General features: G+C 49.3%; 1 protein-coding gene and 1 long non-coding RNA gene across 4 annotated transcripts in view; one reads left to right on the top strand and one right to left on the bottom strand.

The window, feature by feature from the left end:
• Positions 1-855: 855 nt before the first annotated feature.
• On the bottom strand, positions 856-12,441 carry LOC148112378 (uncharacterized). 2 transcript variants are annotated; one of them, XR_015729466.1, is made up of 3 exons: positions 12,335-12,441; positions 5,279-5,410; positions 856-1,170 (listed from the first exon to the last, which is right to left on the bottom strand). It is a non-coding gene; the product is annotated as an uncharacterized LOC148112378 (long non-coding RNA). The 2 variants fall into 2 exon arrangements; XR_015729465.1 differs by lacking the exon at positions 12,335-12,441 and adding an exon at positions 6,700-6,835.
• The window catches only part of SPACA6 (sperm acrosome associated 6), an 83,273-nt gene continuing 76,360 nt past the window's right edge, over positions 12,148-19,060 (top strand). Inside the window, exons 1-2 of one of the 2 annotated variants that reach the window (XR_015729464.1) lie at positions 12,317-12,529; positions 16,896-17,014. The gene's annotated coding sequence lies outside the window, so the exon portion shown is untranslated. Of the gene's footprint in view, positions 12,530-16,895; positions 17,015-19,060 lie in introns of both variants that reach the window. The other variant, XR_015729463.1, reaches the window with a different exon arrangement.

The following is a 19,060-nucleotide window of genomic DNA, read 5'->3' as shown; positions in this document are numbered from 1 at the left end:
TTTTTTTAAAAAAATAAAAAATCTTTTGGAAAAAAAAAAAGAAGAGTGCCACACTTCTAGAAATCCCCTGCCGTTTTTTGGACTTGGTTTAGGATTCTCTCATTTTTCCCCAATTGAAACGAGGGTTAAATCTGTCTAATATTTTGTGAAATTAAAGAATGTTCATCGTGTCTTCTGACTGCCAATTGGTGCTCGTGGATGCGTTCTGCCGGTCTCCTGCCTGTTTCTCCTACATCGTGGTTGTTGCAGTCCTGAACACTGTATGTTGTAGATGACTCTTGATTTTTTTTCCTCTGGGATTACTGGGTCTTTTGGTTCGCTTAAGATGTTTTGGAGGGTTTTAGTTGGCTTGTGTGCTACGCTGATCCCATGTGGTTGCAGTCGTCTCTTTGTGGTTTCTGAGATATTCTTGATCTGGGGTGGTATTCACTTAACCTTCGCTACCGGTTCGCAAATGTGAGCGCGCGCAGAGTGTTTCGCGCATGCGCAGAGGGTAAAAAAATGGCGTCGGGGCAGGTGGGTGGAGCCTCCCGGTTCGCCCGATCCGGATAGAACCAGCTGAATTGCACCACTGTTCTTGATGTATGGCAGTGTAATTCTTTTTAGGGTTTGTGCTATATTGGATTGAGCGGTGAGTGATTGAGTTGAGTGATAAAAGTTGCATGGATGTCCCTTTTTTGTTGGAATGTGTTGCATAGAAGCTTCATTTCCTTCTTCTGCTGTTCTGGATGTCCATGGACATCCTCAGTCATCCAGGTCATGGTTGTCCCAAAAATGCTTTTTCCAAGAGGCAACCGGATGACTGAGGATGTCCATGGACATCCAGAACAGCAGAAGAAGGATGGAAGGCTGAGTCAACCTTGAACCTGGTGAGATTTGAACTTGCAGTAATTGCAGGCAGCTGGTGCTATTTAACAGCACTTTAGTCTGCTGCGCCACCTTGGCTCTTTCTAGTTTGCCATTGTGGCCTCTGATGGTCAGGATGTCCAGCAAGGGTAGCGAGTTGTTGTTTTCTTCTTCTGTAGTAAACTGGATTCTTCCCCCCCCACCCCCACCCCTTATTCTTCTCCAGACCAAAACAACTATCAGTAGACTTGCTGGCTTCTCCATCTCTTTCTTCGCTGCTTCTCTGGGTTGGCCCCCCAAGCTCAGCCTTTGGTCTGGCTGCTCCTGTCGGAAAGCAAAGAGGAACGTAATTGCGCTGAGACCTACCTCTGAAATCCCAAGATGGTCTTCAGGTCGTATGCGCTGACGTTTCTGCAGCTCGGCTGCTTCTGGGTTTTATTACAAACAGACTTGCAGAATACAGTCAGTTGTAAAAGCTTTCAGCGGCGGTTTTCAGCCCCCCCCCCCGAGGAACAGAAACGGCTTTTCAGTCTGGCAGGAGGCCGATGGTCTTAAAGATGGCTTTGCAGGTAGTGGACCATGGGACTTGCGTATGGAAAGCTGCCTAGGAATTGTAGCTTTCTGGAAACAAAGTTATAGGACAGCTGTTCCAGCGGCTGGGCGGCTGCTCCATCATTGGAGACAGCAATTTGTAGGCAAGGTATAGGGCTGTGATGGTGAACCTATGGCACGTGTGCCACAGTTGGCACGCGGAGTCATATCTGTGGGCACATGAGTCATTGCTCTAGCTCAGCTCCAGCGTGCATGTGTGGGCCGGCCAGCTGATTTTCAGATGGCCCCGCCCACACCACCCCTCCTCTCCCAGGAGTCACCATGTGGCCCGTTCTGGATGCCAGGTACGTACAGGGCTTGCGTGGAGGCTCTGAGAGGGCAGTTTCAGCCTCCAGAGGGCCTCTGCGGGGGGGTGGAGGAGGCCGTTTTCCCCCTCCCCAGGCTCCAAGAAAGCCTCTGGAGCCTGGGGAGGGCGAAAAACAGGCCTACCGCACCCACCGGTAACCTTTTTGCCGTTGAGTGCCAAAAATGAGGGGAGCACAGGGGGGGGTCTCACACGCGCATGCGCGGGGGGCGGGGCACAGGGGGGCATTGAATTATGGCTGTGGGCACGTCCGCATACAACCCTCCCTGCACTCCCCCCTGCTTTTGGCACGCAATGGCAAAAAGGTTAGCCATCCCTGGTATAGGGTCTCCTGCTTGAGCAGGGGGTTGGACTAGAAGACCTCCGAGGTCCCTTCAACCCCATTATTGTACGTTTTGTGTTGTGGTTGCGTTTCATCCAGAAGTGGAAGACACATCCCTTGAAAAGGGTCAATCCGGGGTAGCCTTCGACGCACAACTCTTGCAAGCCGACGATATTACCTGTAATCAGTGGTGGGATTCAAATAATTTAACAAACAGTCCTCTGCCCTAATGATTGGCTGGGTGGGCGTGGCCATGGTGGGCGTGGCCAGGGGTGTGTGACAGGCAGCACTCGGCCTCCTGCACCCCACTGGGAGCCAAAACGGGGCATGTGGGGACTCCTGGAAGGGGCGGGGAGAGGAGGGGAAGGGCCGGCCAGCAATTTAACAACTGGTTCAGCTGAATTGATCTGAACCGGCTGAATCCCACCACTGCCTGTAATTATCTGTTCCCACCAATGTGAAGTCACAGCTGCCTCTTCTTTAGTTTTGATATTAGCATTGGTTGCTCCGTTGGTTTTTCATATCAATTCTCCACATTGGGAAAAGCATTACCAACGTAAAAGAAAGAAAAGAAAGAGCCTTGGTAGTACAGTGGTTTAATGCACCCTGTTATTAACACAGCTGCCTGCAATTTCTGCAGGTTCGAATCTCGCCAAGGCTCAAGGTTGACTCAGCCTTCCATCCTTTCTAAGGTAGGTAAATTGAGGACCCAGTTTGTGGGGGCAATAAGCTGACTTTGTATAAATATACAAAAGTATGAAGGCTATTGCTTAACGCATTGTAAGCCGCCCTGAGTCTCCGGAGAAGGGCGGCATATAAATCAAATTAAAAAAAAAGAAAAAAGGTCTTATCACAGGATCAGAGATAAAATAGTTATCTCTGATAATGAGAGAGAGAGAGAGAGAGAGAGAGAATGCTGGAGCACGATTCTTACCCATTCTGCCCCCAGTTCTGCCTTGCGTTGGAGGGCATGGCAGGCAGGGGTTAACGTTTCTAGGTGCGCTGAACCTATCAAAAGCTTAGCCACCTATTTCCTTTTGTTTGCTGTCCAAAATCAGTGGGAAGTTGCACCGCTGCCAAATCTCATAGCGTGAACTTGGGGAGGTCACAAAAAGGGCCTTTGTCTTGCAAGCTGCCCAAGGCTGCAGAATAAGAACTTGGTCAAAATTACACTTCGCTTCCCCTCCTTCCTTTTCTCTCTCTCTCTCTTGCTCCCTCTCTCTCTCTCTCTCTCTTTTTACAGTCTCTGTTTGTCTGGCTTTAACAGCCGCCTAATGTGCAGCAATTGAGCAGGAAAACTTTTTTTTGTTGCTGGCTGGTTTTGTTTTCTTTCTGCCCAGCAAGGAAGTTGGTATTCTTCCTAACGGTAGGTTGAGGGGTAGGCAGAGCAAAATCACAATCTATCCATCCAAAGCAAGCAAGCTTATTAGGAACAAGCTATTCCCACCTACCCCCACCCCCGTATACTTACAGAATAACCCAGTTGGAAGGGACCTTGGAGGTCTTCTAGTCCAACCCCTTACTCAAGCAGGAAACCCTATACCAGGCGGTCCCCAAACGTGGCAACTTTAAGACTTGTGGACTTCAACTCCCAGAATTCTCCAGCCAGCTAGGCTTCTGGGAGTTGAAGTCCACAAGTCTTAAAGCTGCCAAGTTTGAAGACCTCTGCCCTATACCACTTCAGACAATTTGCTGTCCAATCTCTTCTTGAAAACCTCCAGTGTTAGAGAATCTGGAGGGCTGATTCTGGAGGGAGAAACCACTGATTAATTGTTCTAATTGTCAGGAAATTTCTCCTTGATTGATTCTCTCCTTGATTAGTTTCCATCCATTGCTTTTCGTCCTGCCTTCTGGTGCTTTGGAGACCCCCCTCTGCTTTGGGGCAGCCTCTCAAATATTGGAACCCTGCTATCAGGGAACCCCCCCCCCTTTTTTTTAAAGCTCTTTTTGGCTTTTTAGCTTTTTAAGTGTAAATTGGGTTTTAATTGGATTGTTTTAAATTGTGGGCCAAAGCTGTATAATTCTTTTAATTGATTTTAAATTTTGTATTGGTATGTTTTTTATTCTTGGCTGTGCACCTCCCTGAGTCCAATAGGAGAAGGGCGGTATATAAATTGAAATATTATTATTATTATTATTATTATTATTATTATTATTATTATTATTATTATTATTATTATTTGCAAATTGAAGTTGAGCGACTGTGGAAAAAGAAATCGTGTGTTGTCCCGATTGTAATTGGAGCCCTTGGGGCAATACCCAAAGGGCTACCCCGCTATTTAGAAATTCTAAATTTGCCGGATTTGAACATTTTGACTCTACAAAAAACCACCTTACTCGGAACAGCTTACATCCTCCGATGATACCTTAACAGTTCCTAGGTCCTTGGTTAGGACTCGAGCTGCTGAGCTATTAACCACCCTCAAAGGCTGTGAATCTCACTAAAGATTAACTAATAATAATAATAATAATAATAATAATAATAATAATAATAATGTCTCCCCTAGTCATTCTCTTCATCAAACTAGACATATCCAGTTCCTACAGCCGTTCTTCACGTATTTTAGCCTCCAGTCCCCTAATCGTCTTTGTTGCTCTTCTCTTCACTCTTTCTAGAATCTCCACATCTTTTTTTACATCATGGCGACCAAAACTGGATGCCGTAGTCCAAGTGTGGCCTTACCAAGGCATTATAAAGTGGTATTAACACTTCACGTGATCTTGATTCTATCCCTCTGTTAATGCAGCCTAGGAGTACGTACGTACAACTTTGCCGTTCTAGGAAATCCATGGGTATATAGATCAGCTGTGCTTCCTCTCAATGAGTTTGCAGAATTTGAAATTTCCTGCTCCGTACAGGAGGTCCCATGCCTTTCACTGCCTGCTACCGAGCTGTTTCTCTCGCTTTAAACATCAAAGGTCTTTGCCGCCCCCATAAACCCTATTAAACCTTGCTTGGAGAAGCCAATTGCTCTCCGTAAAGGCATTAAACTTGATCAGCACAGGGAGTAATCTGCCCTACAGTGAACCTGGGGCTCTGTTGGGGGATCGAGAGGTTCAAGCAGTACTCAGGGGAAGTGATTGGGCCTCCTGGAGGCCAGCAGGAGAGAATGCAAAAAATAATAAATAAATAAATAAATAAATAAATAAATAAATAAATAAATAAATTTAAAAAAATCTCGGACTGGCCTTACTTTGATGGAGTTTGCCTTGCGGTGTTTCTTCCACTTCTGTCCCCTGTTAATTACGCCCGTCCCGTTTCAAGCCAATGATAATAATCCCTTTTATTCAGCATTATTTTCCATGGGTCCTTTCCAATTGGATGGCTATAAATAAACCAGAGCAAACAACAGCATGTTAGCTTAGCAAGAAGTCCAGAAGACTGCAAAAACAAAGGAAAGGTGGCAATTGGGTCTGGGATTTTTAAAATGGTGTCTCTCGCGCTTCAGATCAAAGGTGGATTTGAAGAATATCCCTTGGTGAAAGTGGCCCAGCCTCAAGGTTCGCCCTTTTCCTTCCGCTTCCCTCTCCTTCCCTCTTCCCTTCCCTTCCTTTCCTTTCTTCTCTCCCCTCCCCTCCCCTCCCCTCCCTTTTTCTCTTCCCTTCCCTTCCTTTCAGTAACAGTAACAGAGTTGGAAGGGACCTTGGAGGTCATTTAGTCCAACCCCCTGCTCACGCAGGAGACCTATACTAGAGATTTGAGCTGCCGAACTGCTGACTTTTCTGATCGACAAGCTCGGTGTCTTAGCTACTGAGCCACCTAGTGAGACCTTTCTTTCCTTCCCTTCCCCTCCCCTTCTCTTCCCTTCACATCCCTTCCCTTTCTCCCCTTCCCTCTTCCCTTCCTTCCACTCCCCTCCCCACCCCACCCCCTCCCCTTCCTTTCCTTTCCTTCCTTCCCTCCCCTTCCCTTTCTTTCCCACCATTAGGAGGAGGATTAGATAAAGAAATTCACTGGCTTTGCCAAAAAGGAATTTATTATTATTATTATTATTTTCAAAAGAACCTTAGTTTGCTGGTAGTCCTACCAATTCAACGCATTGACCATAAATTGGATATATCTCAACTGATATTGAGAAATCCCGTTCAGATAAAAAATCAGGTTTCTTTAAGCAGTTTCACTGGTGGGAGAGATTGTGGGGCAAGTGGAGGAAGGACCAGACTTAAATGCTCAACAGATAGAAAACAAGTAAGGGCAGATTATTTCATAAATGACAATTTAGCAAGAAAATCCGGGGACAACCATTTCAAATCACCCAAAGAGATTCTGCTTCAATAAACTCCCTCTAACTCAAGGTTTCTCAACCTTGGCAATTTTAAGACACATGGACTTCAACTCCCAGAATTCCCTCAGCCAGTTTGGGGAATTCTGAGAGTTGAAGTCCACACATTTTAAAGTTGCCAAGATTGGGAAACTCTGCTCTAACTGAACTGTTGAGGGGATGCGGTGGCTCAGTGGCTAAGATGCTGAGCTTGTCGATCGAAAGGTCAGCAGTTCAGCGGCTTGAATCCCTGGTGCCGCGTAACGGGGTGAGCTCCCGTTCCTTGTCCCAGTTTCTGCCAACCTAGCAGTTCGAAAGCAGGTAAAAAATGCAAGTAGAAAAATAGGGACCACCTTTGATGGGAGGGTAACAGCGTTCCGTGCGCCTTTTGCATTTAGTCATGTTGGCCACAGGACCACGGAGACGTCTTCGGACAGTGCTGGCTCTTCGGCTTTGAAACGGAGATGAGAACTGCCCCCTAGAGTCAGGAACGGCTACCACATATGTGCAAGGGGAACCTTTCCCTTTCCCTTATAAAACTCTTATTTTGTTAGTTGAAGGCGTCCACGGATGCGACCAGCCCATAGAAATCACTTGCTGTGGGATTCCAGCATTTTGGGTAAGAGGAAGCTGTTCTTAATTCCACTTGTGTGGCTTGTGACCAGTTTTATGCCCTGGCTGTGCTTTCTCCTATTTGAGCCCACCATGAAGTTCCTATTCAGTTGTATTTTCAAGGGCATTTTAAAAAAATTTTTATAAAAACCAAAGAACACCCCACCTCCCACCCCCATCATTAATTCATCAATTAAATTTGACATCGAGCATTAGTAGGAAAAAGGATGAACAAGAAGAATATGGCAACCAGCTGCACCATCCCTGGTTCACACTAGTTTTATTTTCATTCCAATTGTTCCCTGCTGTTTTAAGCTTTTCTCCTCTTTTTGAGCTCTTCTCTTTTTTTTCCCCCTTCCTTTTAACCTACAACAGTCCATTCAGTGATCCGTTCAAAGTTACAACGGCACTGAAAAATCTGACTTATGTCCGTTTTTCACACTAACAACTGTTGCGGTATCCCCATGGCAGTGGTGAAATTCTAGTTAGGAATTCTGATAGGAGCTGGATCAGTGGTGGGTTTCAAAAATTTTTACTACTGGTTCTGTGGGTGTGGCTTGATGGGCGTGGCATGGCTTGATGGGCGTGGCATGGTGGGCATGGCAGGGGAAGGATACTGTAAAATCTCCATTCCTACCCCACTCCAGGGGAAGGTTACTGCAATATCCCCATTTTCTCCTGATCAGCTGGGACTTGGGAGGCAGAGAATAGATAGGGACAGGGCCAGTCAGAATTTTTACTACCGGTTCTCCGAACTACTCAAAATTTCCGCTACCGGTTCTCCAGAACTGGTCAGAACCTGCTGAAACCCACCTCTGAGCTGGATGACCAAGAAATAGTTTTTTGTGTATTAGTGTCCATTTATGAAATTATCCCCCTCCCCCCCCCCGTTTTAGGAAACTGAGTTCTAGTCCTGTCTTAGGTATTAAAGCGGGCTGGGTGACTTTGGGCCAATCATCAGGTGACGGGAGTTCTAGTCCCACTTTAGGCATGAAAACCAGTTGGGCGACCTTGGGCCAATCACGAGATTGTGAGTTCTAGTCCCGCCTTAGACATGAAAATTGGCTGGGTGACTTTGGGCTAATCACCAGGTGATGGGGAGTTCTAGTCCCACTTTAGGCATGAAAACCAGTTGGGCGACCTTGGGCCAATCACGAGATTGTGAGTTCTAGTCCCGCCTTAGACATGAAAATTGGCTGGGTGACTTTGGGCTAATCACCAGGTGACTGGGAGTTCTAGTCCCGCCTTAGGCATGAAAACCAGTTGGGTGACCTTGGGCCAATCACAAGATTGTGAGTTCTAGTCCCGCCTTAGACATGAAAATTGGCTGGGTGACTTTGGGCTAATCACCAGGTGATGGGGAGTTCTAGTCCCGCCTTAGGCATGAAAACCAGTTGGGTGAACTTGGGCCAATCACAAGATTGTGAGTTCTAGTCCCGCCTTAGACATGAAAATTGGCTGGGTGACTTTGGGCTAATCACCAGGTGATGGGGAGTTCTAGTCCCGCCTTAGGCATGAAAACCAGTTGGGTGAACTTGGGCCAATCACAAGATTGTGAGTTCTAGTCCCGCCTTAGACATGAAAGTTGGCTGGGTGACTTTGGGCTAATCACCAGGTGACTGGGAGTTCTAGTCCCGCCTTAGGCATGAAAACCAGTTGGACGACCTTGAGCCAATCACGAGATTGTGAGTTCTAGTCCCGCCTTATGCATAAAAGTCGGTTGGGTAACCTTGGGCCAATCATCAGGAGACGGTGAGTTCTAGTTCCTTCTTAGGCATAAAAGTCTGCTGGAGGGACTTCGGGCCTGTTCCTCTTTCTCAGCCCAGTCCATCTCACAGGGTTGTTGTTGTGGGAAAAATAGGAATAGTAAGTACACTTGTTGCCTTGAGCTGGCCAAAGCATTTTATATAAAGAAGGTGGGACAAAAATATAATAATGCAGTAGTAATAACAACAAAACATTGTGAGTTTTTTTGGCTTTTAAACACGATTCTTTCTTTGTTCTTTAACATCCCATAGCGAGACAGATTACATCCTTTGTTTTTGAAACCTTATCGGCTTTGTGGAAGGGTAATAGTTTCCCAGAGAAAAATAAAAATGATGTCATCTAATCTCTCCTCTACCCCCCCCACCTCCCGCCTCCCGGCAACTTTTTGAGAAATGAAACCATTTGAATTAAGCGATCATATCCACGGACTTTATAACAAGTTCAGGGTTCCTCATTTAAATTGCTCTTTTGTGTTACTTGCCGTTTGATATATTTATTTAATTTATAGGGCCACCCAGCTCAACGAGGGACCCCCGAGCAGCGAAATATCTTCAAAACTAAAATAAGAAAGAAAAAAATCCCATCACAAATGCAAAAAGCCAAAAAAAAAAAAAAAAGCTTATTGTTTCAATTTTCTTTTTAATCAGCCACCCACAATCTTGCAATTGAGGTGAGTAAGGGACCAAGCAAATTACATCAAACAAACAAACAAACTTCCATTGGACAAGTTTGCTTCCTGCCCGTTTTAAAGTTTGGTAAGAAACAGACATAACTCCAGCTGCAGTTTCAGGCATCTGCTTCTAATGTGAATTTGCTCCTATTCTCTAGAGACAAAAGAATAATGGGATTTAGAAATGTAGATTGAATTACTACAGGACAGAAATGTGTAATTGAGCTACAAGGCTCTTTTCGCTCCCATTTTTTAGAGGCTGATCCCAGGTGTTTACAGTGGGAGGTGTCAAAAAAGTCAAAATGGTGGCCACCAATTGGAGCCCCTCCCTTTTTTTAAAGGGACACACGCTCTGGCTATTTGTAAATACTTTTCAACTAAGTTGACACATATAGAAAAGAGCAGGACTTCAAAATGATGTGGTTGAAGCCATTTTGATTTCCACCCCCCCCTTTTATATACCCCTTTGAATGGTTCTGTTTCCGAATGTTCTTTTCTTAAAACCTGTGTTTTATTTAAATGTTTCCTTCAGGTTTGTTGAGGCGTGTATGTAGGTAGCGCGTAGTTTGTACATAAAAGGTGTGTATGTTTAAGTGATTGTCTTAGGCCAATGTTTCTCAAGGGAAGTTTGAAGATGTGTGGACTTCAACTCCCAGAATTCCCAATGCTGGCAGGGGGGAATTCTGGGAGTTGAAGTCCACCCATCTTATTTTTATTTATTTATTTATTTATTATATTTCTATACCGCCTTTCTCCCGTAGGACTCAAGGCGGTGTACAATCAAGAAAAATATATCTTCAAGTGGTCAGACTGGTTTATAGACATATTTTCCTGCATTTTTAAATCATTTTCTGGGCCTCCTTGCTGCATCAAGTCAAAAAGCTTTTACAGTGCAAACACTGTGTTTATTTATTTATTTTTAATAGATAATGATGCTTCTCATTATAATCTGGGATCCTGTTGTCTAAACTACAATCTGTCCCATGGAAGATTTAAAAATAATAATTTAAAAAAAAATGTCTAAGCCTGTTCTAAGTTAAAAAGGATCCTCTAGTCCGGCCGGGATCCAGTTAGATCCTATGTCAGAATTTGCAAATCCAAAAGAAGAGGTAGAAATCGGGTGGAAAGCCATTCGTTTGGGATTGGATCGAGTGGGCTAGACTCCAGATCTTCTTCCCCCTGCAGGTTGTTCGAGGGGGGGGGGGAAACGGAGCTGGAGAGCAACTGATCCGACACGGAGACCGAACATTTTTAGGATTTCCTTTGGAAAAGATAAGACAGGCAGACAATTTTCCCCATCCGCTTTAGCCCGGTGGTGCCTTTTTCTTCCCGGTTGCATTCATCGCCCACCTGCATGGAAACCTCAGGGAAGGAGGGAGGGAGGGGTGATGGTGGATCGTGTCCCGTCCCCCCCCCCCACCCCTTACCTATGTGTTGGAGCACTCAACGGAGGAAGGAACGACGGCGGTGCAAGAGAGGCAGCCTTTGGAGCGAAGGGCGCTCTGCACATGCCCAGAGGAACTCTCGCCAAGCTTGCGCTTTCCCCATAAAGCAGTGGTTCTCAACCTGTGGGTCGGGACCCCTTTGGGGGGGGGTCAAACAACCCTTTCACCGGGGTCGCCTAAGACCATCGGAAAACACATATTTTCAATGGTTTTAGGAATAATTTTATGGTTGGGGGGGGTCACCACCACATGAGGAACTCTATTAAAGGGTCGCAGCATTAGGAAGGTTGAGACCCACTGCCATAAAGGCTTCCATAAAGGGGGAAAAAACAGCATCGATCGCAGAGCCCCCTTTAAATTATAAATTATAAACTCCCACCATCATCATCACCCTCGCTTGGAAATGCTCTACCGCTCCTCGACCCCGGGAAGGAAGGAAGGGAGGGAGGGAGGAGAAGAAGAAGAAGAAAGAAAAAGCACCCGGGGACTGGATCCAGCCGGCTGACCCTCTTCCAACCCCCCCACTCCCCCCCCCAAAGCAAGCTCAACTTTCCTCCTTCCCGGCTGGCTGCGGAGGGCAGCAGCAGCCCCCCACCCCCCAATCTCACCACCCACCCCCCCACCCTCGCTATGGCTTTGAAGCAGCCCCCCACCCCCCAATCTCATCACCGACCCCCCCACCCTCGCTATGGCTTTGAAGCAGCCCCCCACCCCCCAATCTCACCACCGACCCCCCCACCCTCGCTATGGCTTTGAAGCAGCCCCCCACCCCCCAATCTCACCCCCCACCCCCCCCACTCTCGCTATGGCTTTGAAGCAGCCCCCCCCAATCTCACCCCCCACCCCCCCACCCTCGCTATGGCTTTGAAGCAGCCCCCCACCCCCCAATCTCACCCCCCACCCCCCCACCCTCGCTATGGCTTTGAAGCAGCCCCCCACCCCCCAATCTCACCCCCCACCCCCCCACCCTCGCTATGGCTTTGAAGCAGCCCCCCACCCCCCAATCTCACCCCCCACCCCCCCACCCTCGCTATGGCTTTGAAGCAGCCCCCCACCCCCCAATCTCACCACCGACCCCCCCCACCCTCGCTATGGCTTTGAAGCAGCCCCCCACCCCCCAATCTCACCCCCCACCCCCCCACCCTCGCTATGGCTTTGAAGTGTGCATTGCGGACGGACTTTTTTGGGGGGGGGGGAGAAAGTGGATCCCGCAACGGATCCCGCAACGGATCCCGCAGTCACCGAGCGCCGGTGCTGGCTTTCTGGCGACCCCCGCAGCGGCGAAACCCGCCAGCCGGAGGCGAGGCAGGGAAGGAAGGAGGGAGGGAGGCTGCCTGGCTCGGCTCGGCTCGGCTCGGCTCGCCTTTCCTTTCTTCGCGCTGCCCAACGCTCGCCCACCCCCCACCATTTTTTTTTTCCGGGAGGGGGGGGGGTTGTTGAATCTCCTATCCCTCCCGCCGCCTCTTTCCAACCCCCCCCCCTCCTGCAACCCACCACTTTCTCCAACCAATGACATCACCAGCACCCCCAAAGAGGCCGTCCCAGCATGCAGCGCTGGCGGGCCCCGGAGACTGGCTCTGGTTGCCGGTGGAGACGCAGAAGAGGAGGCGGCGGCGGCGGAGGAGGAGGAGGAAGAAGAAGAGGAGGAAGAGGAGGAGGAGGAGGAGGCTCGGTCGGGCACCCTTGCAGGTGAGTGCTCGGCGAGGGTCGCCATCCAGATGCTGGGGGGTGGGGGGGGGGTGGGGGGGCGGAGGAGCCCTGCGCCGCCACTTCTTTTGCTTGCACCCCCCCCACCCCACCCCGGGTGCTGAGTGGGGGGAGTGGGGGGGGGGCTGGAGGTGGTGGGGGGTCGCCCTCCGCAGGAGCCCCCCCCCCTCTTTGCCTCGCTCGCTTTCCCCGGCTGGCTAACCTCCTGGCTTAGATAGACCAGAGGCTCCCGATCCACCGGTAGACCCCCCCCGCCCCGCCGCGCGACCCTCCCCTCCTTCGGTCCCTTCCCACGACCCCCCCCTTCTCTCTCTCCACCCGCACCCCAGGGGCCTAGGGAATCCCACCCCCCCCACCGCCCCAAATTCGCCCTTCTTGTCATTCCTTCCCACCCCCATCAACCCCCCCTCACTCTCCCGACCACCCCCCCCCCAATTGGGGAATTCCTCCCTTCCCGCTTCTCATCACCCCCTCCCCCTTTTTCACCTTTCCGATTTCTTCAAGGGGGGGGGAAGAGAGAGAGAGGGGGGGGAGAGAGAATCGGAGATCGCCTTCTTTGCCTGCTTCTCTTGGCACCCCCCCCCCAACTTTCCCCCCCCCCCACCCCCCCCCACAGACCCCTGGCCCTTCTGTTCCAGACGTGGCTGCTTTCTCCTGGGCTTTCTCTCCATGCGGTCCCCCCCCCCACCCTTCTTGCACCCCCCTCCGCCCCCCAGTCCACCCTGCCCTTCATTCCTTGGATCTCGGGGTGTGGGGTGGGGTGTGGGGGGGGTTAATAAATAGATGCAAAGAGAGAAGAGAGCGAAGAGGCAACTTTTCCCCTCCCTTGCAGGTGCAGCAACAGCTTCTGGCTGGACAGATCCCCCCCCCCCACCCCTCAATCTCCTCCTTCCCCTTCCCCGTTTCCCCTACGGGGGCCCCTTTCCACTCAGCTCTCTTGCACTGTGTATTTTCCTGTGCAAAAAAAAAAAGAAAGAAAGAAAGAAAAAAAAAAGGCTGGAATGATGGCGGGGGGGGAGGAGAAGAGAGGGAGAGAGAGAGAAGGAGAGAGAGAGAGAGAGAACGAAAGAGAAGCAGAGCGGAGGTCAAGTTTGAAGAGAGGATTGGAAGCCCCCCCCCCTTCTCTCTCTCTCTCTCTCCTCGGGAGGGTCTTTCCTACGTTTCCAGAATTACAAGGCAGCCCCCTGTTTCCCCCCCCCCCCCCGCTCCTGGGCCCCTGCACCTTAAAGACACACATTCTTTGTTCTTTTGCATCTCTCTCCCCTACCCCCCCCCCAACCCCAACCTCCTCATCTTCCCGCCACAATGCACACTTTGTGGGAGCTCTACATGGTGTATGTGTGTGTGAGGGGGGGGGGAGAGGATGGACCACTGCAGTCCCTCCTCCCAGCGGATCAGGTAGGTGAGCAGGGTGGGGTGGCTGGCAGGCAGGCAGTGCAGATAATGGGAAGGTCTGCCAAGGAAGGAAGTTGAGGCTGTATAAAGGCGAAGAGGGCAGTCAGATTCATATTATTATTATTATTATTATTATTATTATTATTATTATTATTATTATTATTTTAAAGAATCATTTATTTAATTCTCCTCTCCGGCCTCCCCCCCGCACCTCTCTCTCTTGGAGCAGAAACAGTCTGGAGTAAATGGGGGAGGGGGTAGAGAGAGGAGGGGGGGTTCTGCTTGGATTTTCCTTTAAGGAAGTTCCCCAAAAACTGTGCCCACGATTGCAGTCTTAAGGCTCATGCAGTCTAAGGCTCAGCACGTCTGAACCCTTTCCCCCCCCAACCCCCTGATGCCCTCCTGCCTGTTTTCAGTCATAAACCGGGGTGCTCTGCGTGAACCAAAATTTGAGATTTGCAAAGAAAACGGTCCTCCCCCTCCCCATCCCGCCTGCCCTTCCCCACCACCCGAGGGAGTAGTAAATCAGAGATAGGTGCATGGATGGAAGGATCCTTTCTGGACTGCGGTGGGGAAGAAAGAGATGGGGGTGGAGAAACGGGGAAGCAAATAAGGTTCCCCTTCCTTTATATAGGAGAGTTAGGTTGGGAGGGGGGTGGATTATCAAGGGGGGGGTGGAGAGGAAAGAGGGTCTCGGAATCGGGGCCTTAAAAAGATTTTAATATGATGGTTGCAAAGGAATTCGAGCAATTACAGGTTATTATCTGATTATGCCTTTGACCTCCTGAGTGACAGACCATTGGGATGCTGGCTTTTTTTTTAAAAAAAAAGGGGGGGCAAGGGGGATTAATGCAGGCAGGGGTGATTCTTTCTTTCTCTCTCTCTCTCTCTCTCTCTCTCTCTCTCTCTCTCTCTCTCTCTCTCTCTCTCTCTCTCAAACCTCCCCCCCCCCACTATTTTTGCTTGTCTTCTCTCCCTCTGTCCCTGAATTGTGCTTGCCATTCCATTGCCCGTGTAATTTATTCATCCCAGGATGCACCTCTCTGCAGTTGCAGGCAGGAATGGGGGAGGGCGGGCAGAGGAGCTCCGTTCTCTCCCCCCCCACACACACACCTCCTCCCCATCTCCAATGACTGTACATTTTGCTGCTACTTGTTGCCCCTAACCTGCCCTTCTTTAGAATAGGAGAAGGGGGCCGGGAGGGGATGGGAGGGGGTGCCTGGGGAGGCTGGGGATATCGACCTTAAGGGCTGAGATTTAGGAGGAGTTGAGTGCGACAGGAGAGGAGGAGGAAGAAGAGGAGGAGGAGGAGCCCAGGAAAAAAAAGAGAGAGAGAGAGAGAGAGAGAGAGAGAGAGAGAGAGAGAGAGAGAAACAGCAGCGATTGCTTGGGGTTCAAATTGGCGGGGTGGGGGGGGCAGGGTTGTAGGTTTTTCAGTGTGTGTGTGTGTGTGTGTGTGTTGACTGGAACCTGGCAGACTGAATGATCTCAGAAGGCAAGAGAGGGCAGGCAGGCGCAGCGTGGGGCCGGAGAGCGTGACTTTAGGATAAAGCTATAGGACGGCTGAAATGGGGTGGGCCAGGGTTCAGATGTGGCGGGGAAGATGAGCTGCACAAAATCTCCGCTTCCAAAAATGCAGCCCATCCCTCCGTCGTAACTTAAGCTCAGGTAAAGGATTCACCGGTCTTAATTATGTCGGCTTTTATTTTTTTCCCCCCTTCCTCTTCTTTTCCCAAGAGCAACTAAGAAGGAGAGAGAGAGAGAGAGATGCAGCACTCAGAGGGTTAACGTCTGGCGGGGCTCCTTGGTGGGGCTAGGGCAGGTCTGGAATTAAAGGGTCAAGGGGGAGAGACCCAGCTGCAGCCTGTCTGTGAAGCCAGACAGGGTCAGAGGTCACGGGCGAGGTCAGGGGTCTCTCTCCGCGTAGCCTCCATTCATTGGCAGAGTTTTTGCCTCGGCATAAATCAGTTTGTCTAGGAGGAGAGCAAGGTCTAGGGGCTATAAACGGGGAGGGGGAGCCCTGCACCATGCTGGTAGCGGCTGGAGACGCCGTCGCTTTCTCAGGCCCCTTTATGTAACGAAACCTTGCTCTTCTCCTGCCCAGAAGCTTGGCTGTTCCCCAACGGCCTCTCCTTTCCCCCCCCCCCTTTTTCCTTCCTTCCCTTCCCATAGAGAGGCAAACGTGTTACATGGGCACACGCATGCACGCACAATACGGCAGACATGGCATGGCATGCACCCTCTGGAAAGGGAACCCGTGTTCATAAACATATCTGCAGTCCAAGGCTACAGAGGCATATGTTCTTCATCAGAGGTACCAGCTCCTCCGCGCATGCGTGAGTTTGTGCACAGACAGCCTCTGCTCAAATGTTCCAGGGTGGGGCATCATCCAGCAGAGCAAGGGACATCGTCTTCGGGCTCCCCACCCTCGGGAATCTGTCTTGCACAGTCACTTTGGAGGAGAACATCTCCCGCGTCATGAGGACCTTACCCCAGTTAGGAACAAATGATGATCTAGGTCTCTTAACCTCATTCCTTCAGACCCGGTTGGGGCTCCTAACGGCAGCATTTCCTATCTCTGTATGCGCCACGCAGGTGTTCCTTGGCATTCTCCTAGAGTTCTCTCGGGGCTCCTCTCTCTGACCATCGCTAGTGTGAATTTCACCCTCTTTGTGTTGGCTTCCATCATTGGTTAACAGAAATGCAGACTGTCCCCTTAAACCTTGACTTAACATCTTCCCATCAGCTCCTTTTAAGTCAGAAAAGCCTTGAAAGCTCAGACTAAGTGGCCTTCATCCCCCCCCTCCCCTTTCTCTTTTTTTGGAGATAGCAGACATCTGGCGAGGAATGGGGAGGTGGAGGAGACGTACAGAACAGCCGTAAGCTTTAAAATATTTTTTTTATGCAGTTAGAAAAGGCAGCTTTATAAAAAAAAAAATAATAATACTTCTAGGTCCACATCCTTGCCCCACCCAGAAGGAGTTCAAAGCAGTGACGGACAACCAAAATGATTGTTCTCCCTATCCGAGGTGATGACGGTTCCCTGTATCCAGCCCTTTTTAGAGGAATAAGGTATACTTGTCTGCTGAAAGTTAAAAAAATATGATCTCTGGCATCTTTCGTCTTTAATGCAGATGGTGAATGGGGATTAGTTTGGATTAAAATACAATAACTGCCCCCGTCCCCCTGCCTTAAAGGTAGCATGTTCTCCTGTCGGGTTTAACAGTTGATGTATTGATGCGTGTGTGTGAGTCTACATGTATGCATTACTTATTGAAACCTAAGCGCTCATTTATCTCTGCTCATATATATATATATATAATTTGATTGGTATGTTTGTATAAGCTTCCTTGTTACTTAATGCTTTGAGGCCAGATCTTGGGCACGGGAAATTATAACTGAGTTAAGAGAGAAGATGTGCTTTGTACGCAGAGGGTATGCGTTTATGTCAGGCTTTGGAGAAGATACGTTTTGGGACCCTCCAACAACAGAGGTGGTTTGCTGGAGGTTTTGTAAAGCATGCACGTAGAGTCGATTTTTTTTCCCCCTGACCTAGAGAAATACAAGCTTGCAGTCTTAGATTGTCTCAGCGGTGCCTCCACCCCTGCTTTCGTGCTCATCATAGAGCCAGAACTGGACCTCCTGATCAGCTCTACAACGGGGTTGTATATGCATGTGTGAAACGAGTTAAGGAGAATATTGCAACCAAGTAGGAACCTGGGGGTGGGAGGTAGGAGGAGAAGATTGGAAGGAAGAGAAATATTGCACCAGTCTCATCACCTTGCCTGTTCTCCTCTTCCTCCTCCTCCTCCTCCTCCTCCTCCTCCTCCTCCTCCTCCTCTTCATCATCCCTTTGCTCTCTCTCAGTCTCCCTACCTTTTCTTTTAAGTTTCCCAGATCCCTGGCCCATATCTGTGCTTACGGAAGATGGGACAAAAGCTCTCACTCAGTGGAAGGTGCCAAGGGGTTGTTTCATATTTCTCTTTGTTGCCAGCGCAGCCACCATCGATGCCTTCTGGATCTGTGAAGCTACAGTGCCAGTTATTTCTAGCCCCCCTCCCCCCCCCGGTCATGTGGGTGACGGTTGCAAAAATGGGAGTTTTCTAATCTATTCTAGCTCGTATTAGGAAGATTACTTGGAGACCTGGCAAAAAGAGGGGAGATTTCAGAGATTTAAGGAACGGGGTTGCCTTATCTCATGGCCATGAGCTGAAGCTAGAGCCCCACAGCCGAAGAAATATATTTTGTCTGTATCTCTCTGTTGAAATCTGTCCCATGTCCGAACTTAATGGCTGGCGGGCAATGGCACACTGCCTCCATTTCCCCATCTGGGCTGAAACGCGGACATTGCTGTAATGCATGTCCATCAATTGCTTCAGTTCAGCCATCTCCTCGTCTCCACCTTTGTCTCCCCATTCACACCCATCGCAACCGAGAGACTGCCTTCTGTGTCTCCCTATTCACCCACCTCCCTTATAGGGAACTGATCCCTTTCGGCGTCTTCTAACTAGGAGTTATCGTCCCCCCATCTCCCACTCAGCCATCCTTATTCATTCTTTAGCCTCCGCCGTGCGATGCCTTCAACCCTACTGTCGTCGTTTTTTTTTTTTATCCATCCTTGAGCCTACGATCTCACCTTGCTTCCTCATCCGCCTGTAGTACTCATCCATTTCACCACTGCACCATTTTCCGCCAGGTTTTATATACTCCGTTTCTGCCAGCTCATGCCAGACGTTAGCCAGATGAGGTCTGCAGCATGGACCCCCCCCCCTCCTCTCCATCTTGCCCTGTCTTGTCTCTTCTTTCTGCTTGTTCCCATCTTCCTTGCTTGCACACCCTTCGGGATGCCTCTTCACGTCCCTGGTGTTAGCACAACCGTGAATAGAGAGTGTATCTGCTTCTAGTTTTTAAACCCTCCCTGGCCTGGTTTCATACTGATAGAAAGACAGAAGTGGGAAGAGAGAATATGCATAACTGCTGTAGAACTGTTATGGGTTTCCCTTCTTTCTTCCCCCCCAAAAGTTGGTGATTTGTAGGTTGCAGTTCCATTTTAGGGGAGAAAAACAATTTCCTCCTCTTACAATAAATATCAGTATAAGTACTGGAAGAAATGGCCCT

Source organism: Pantherophis guttatus, chromosome 10 (genome assembly GCF_059756535.1).
Source record: "Pantherophis guttatus breed Tessera chromosome 10, ASM5975653v1, whole genome shotgun sequence".
NCBI classification, from domain to species: domain Eukaryota; kingdom Metazoa; phylum Chordata; class Lepidosauria; order Squamata; family Colubridae; genus Pantherophis; species Pantherophis guttatus.
The sequence above is the reverse complement of the archived record's forward strand: the minus strand, read 5'-3'. Positions and strand labels throughout refer to the sequence as shown.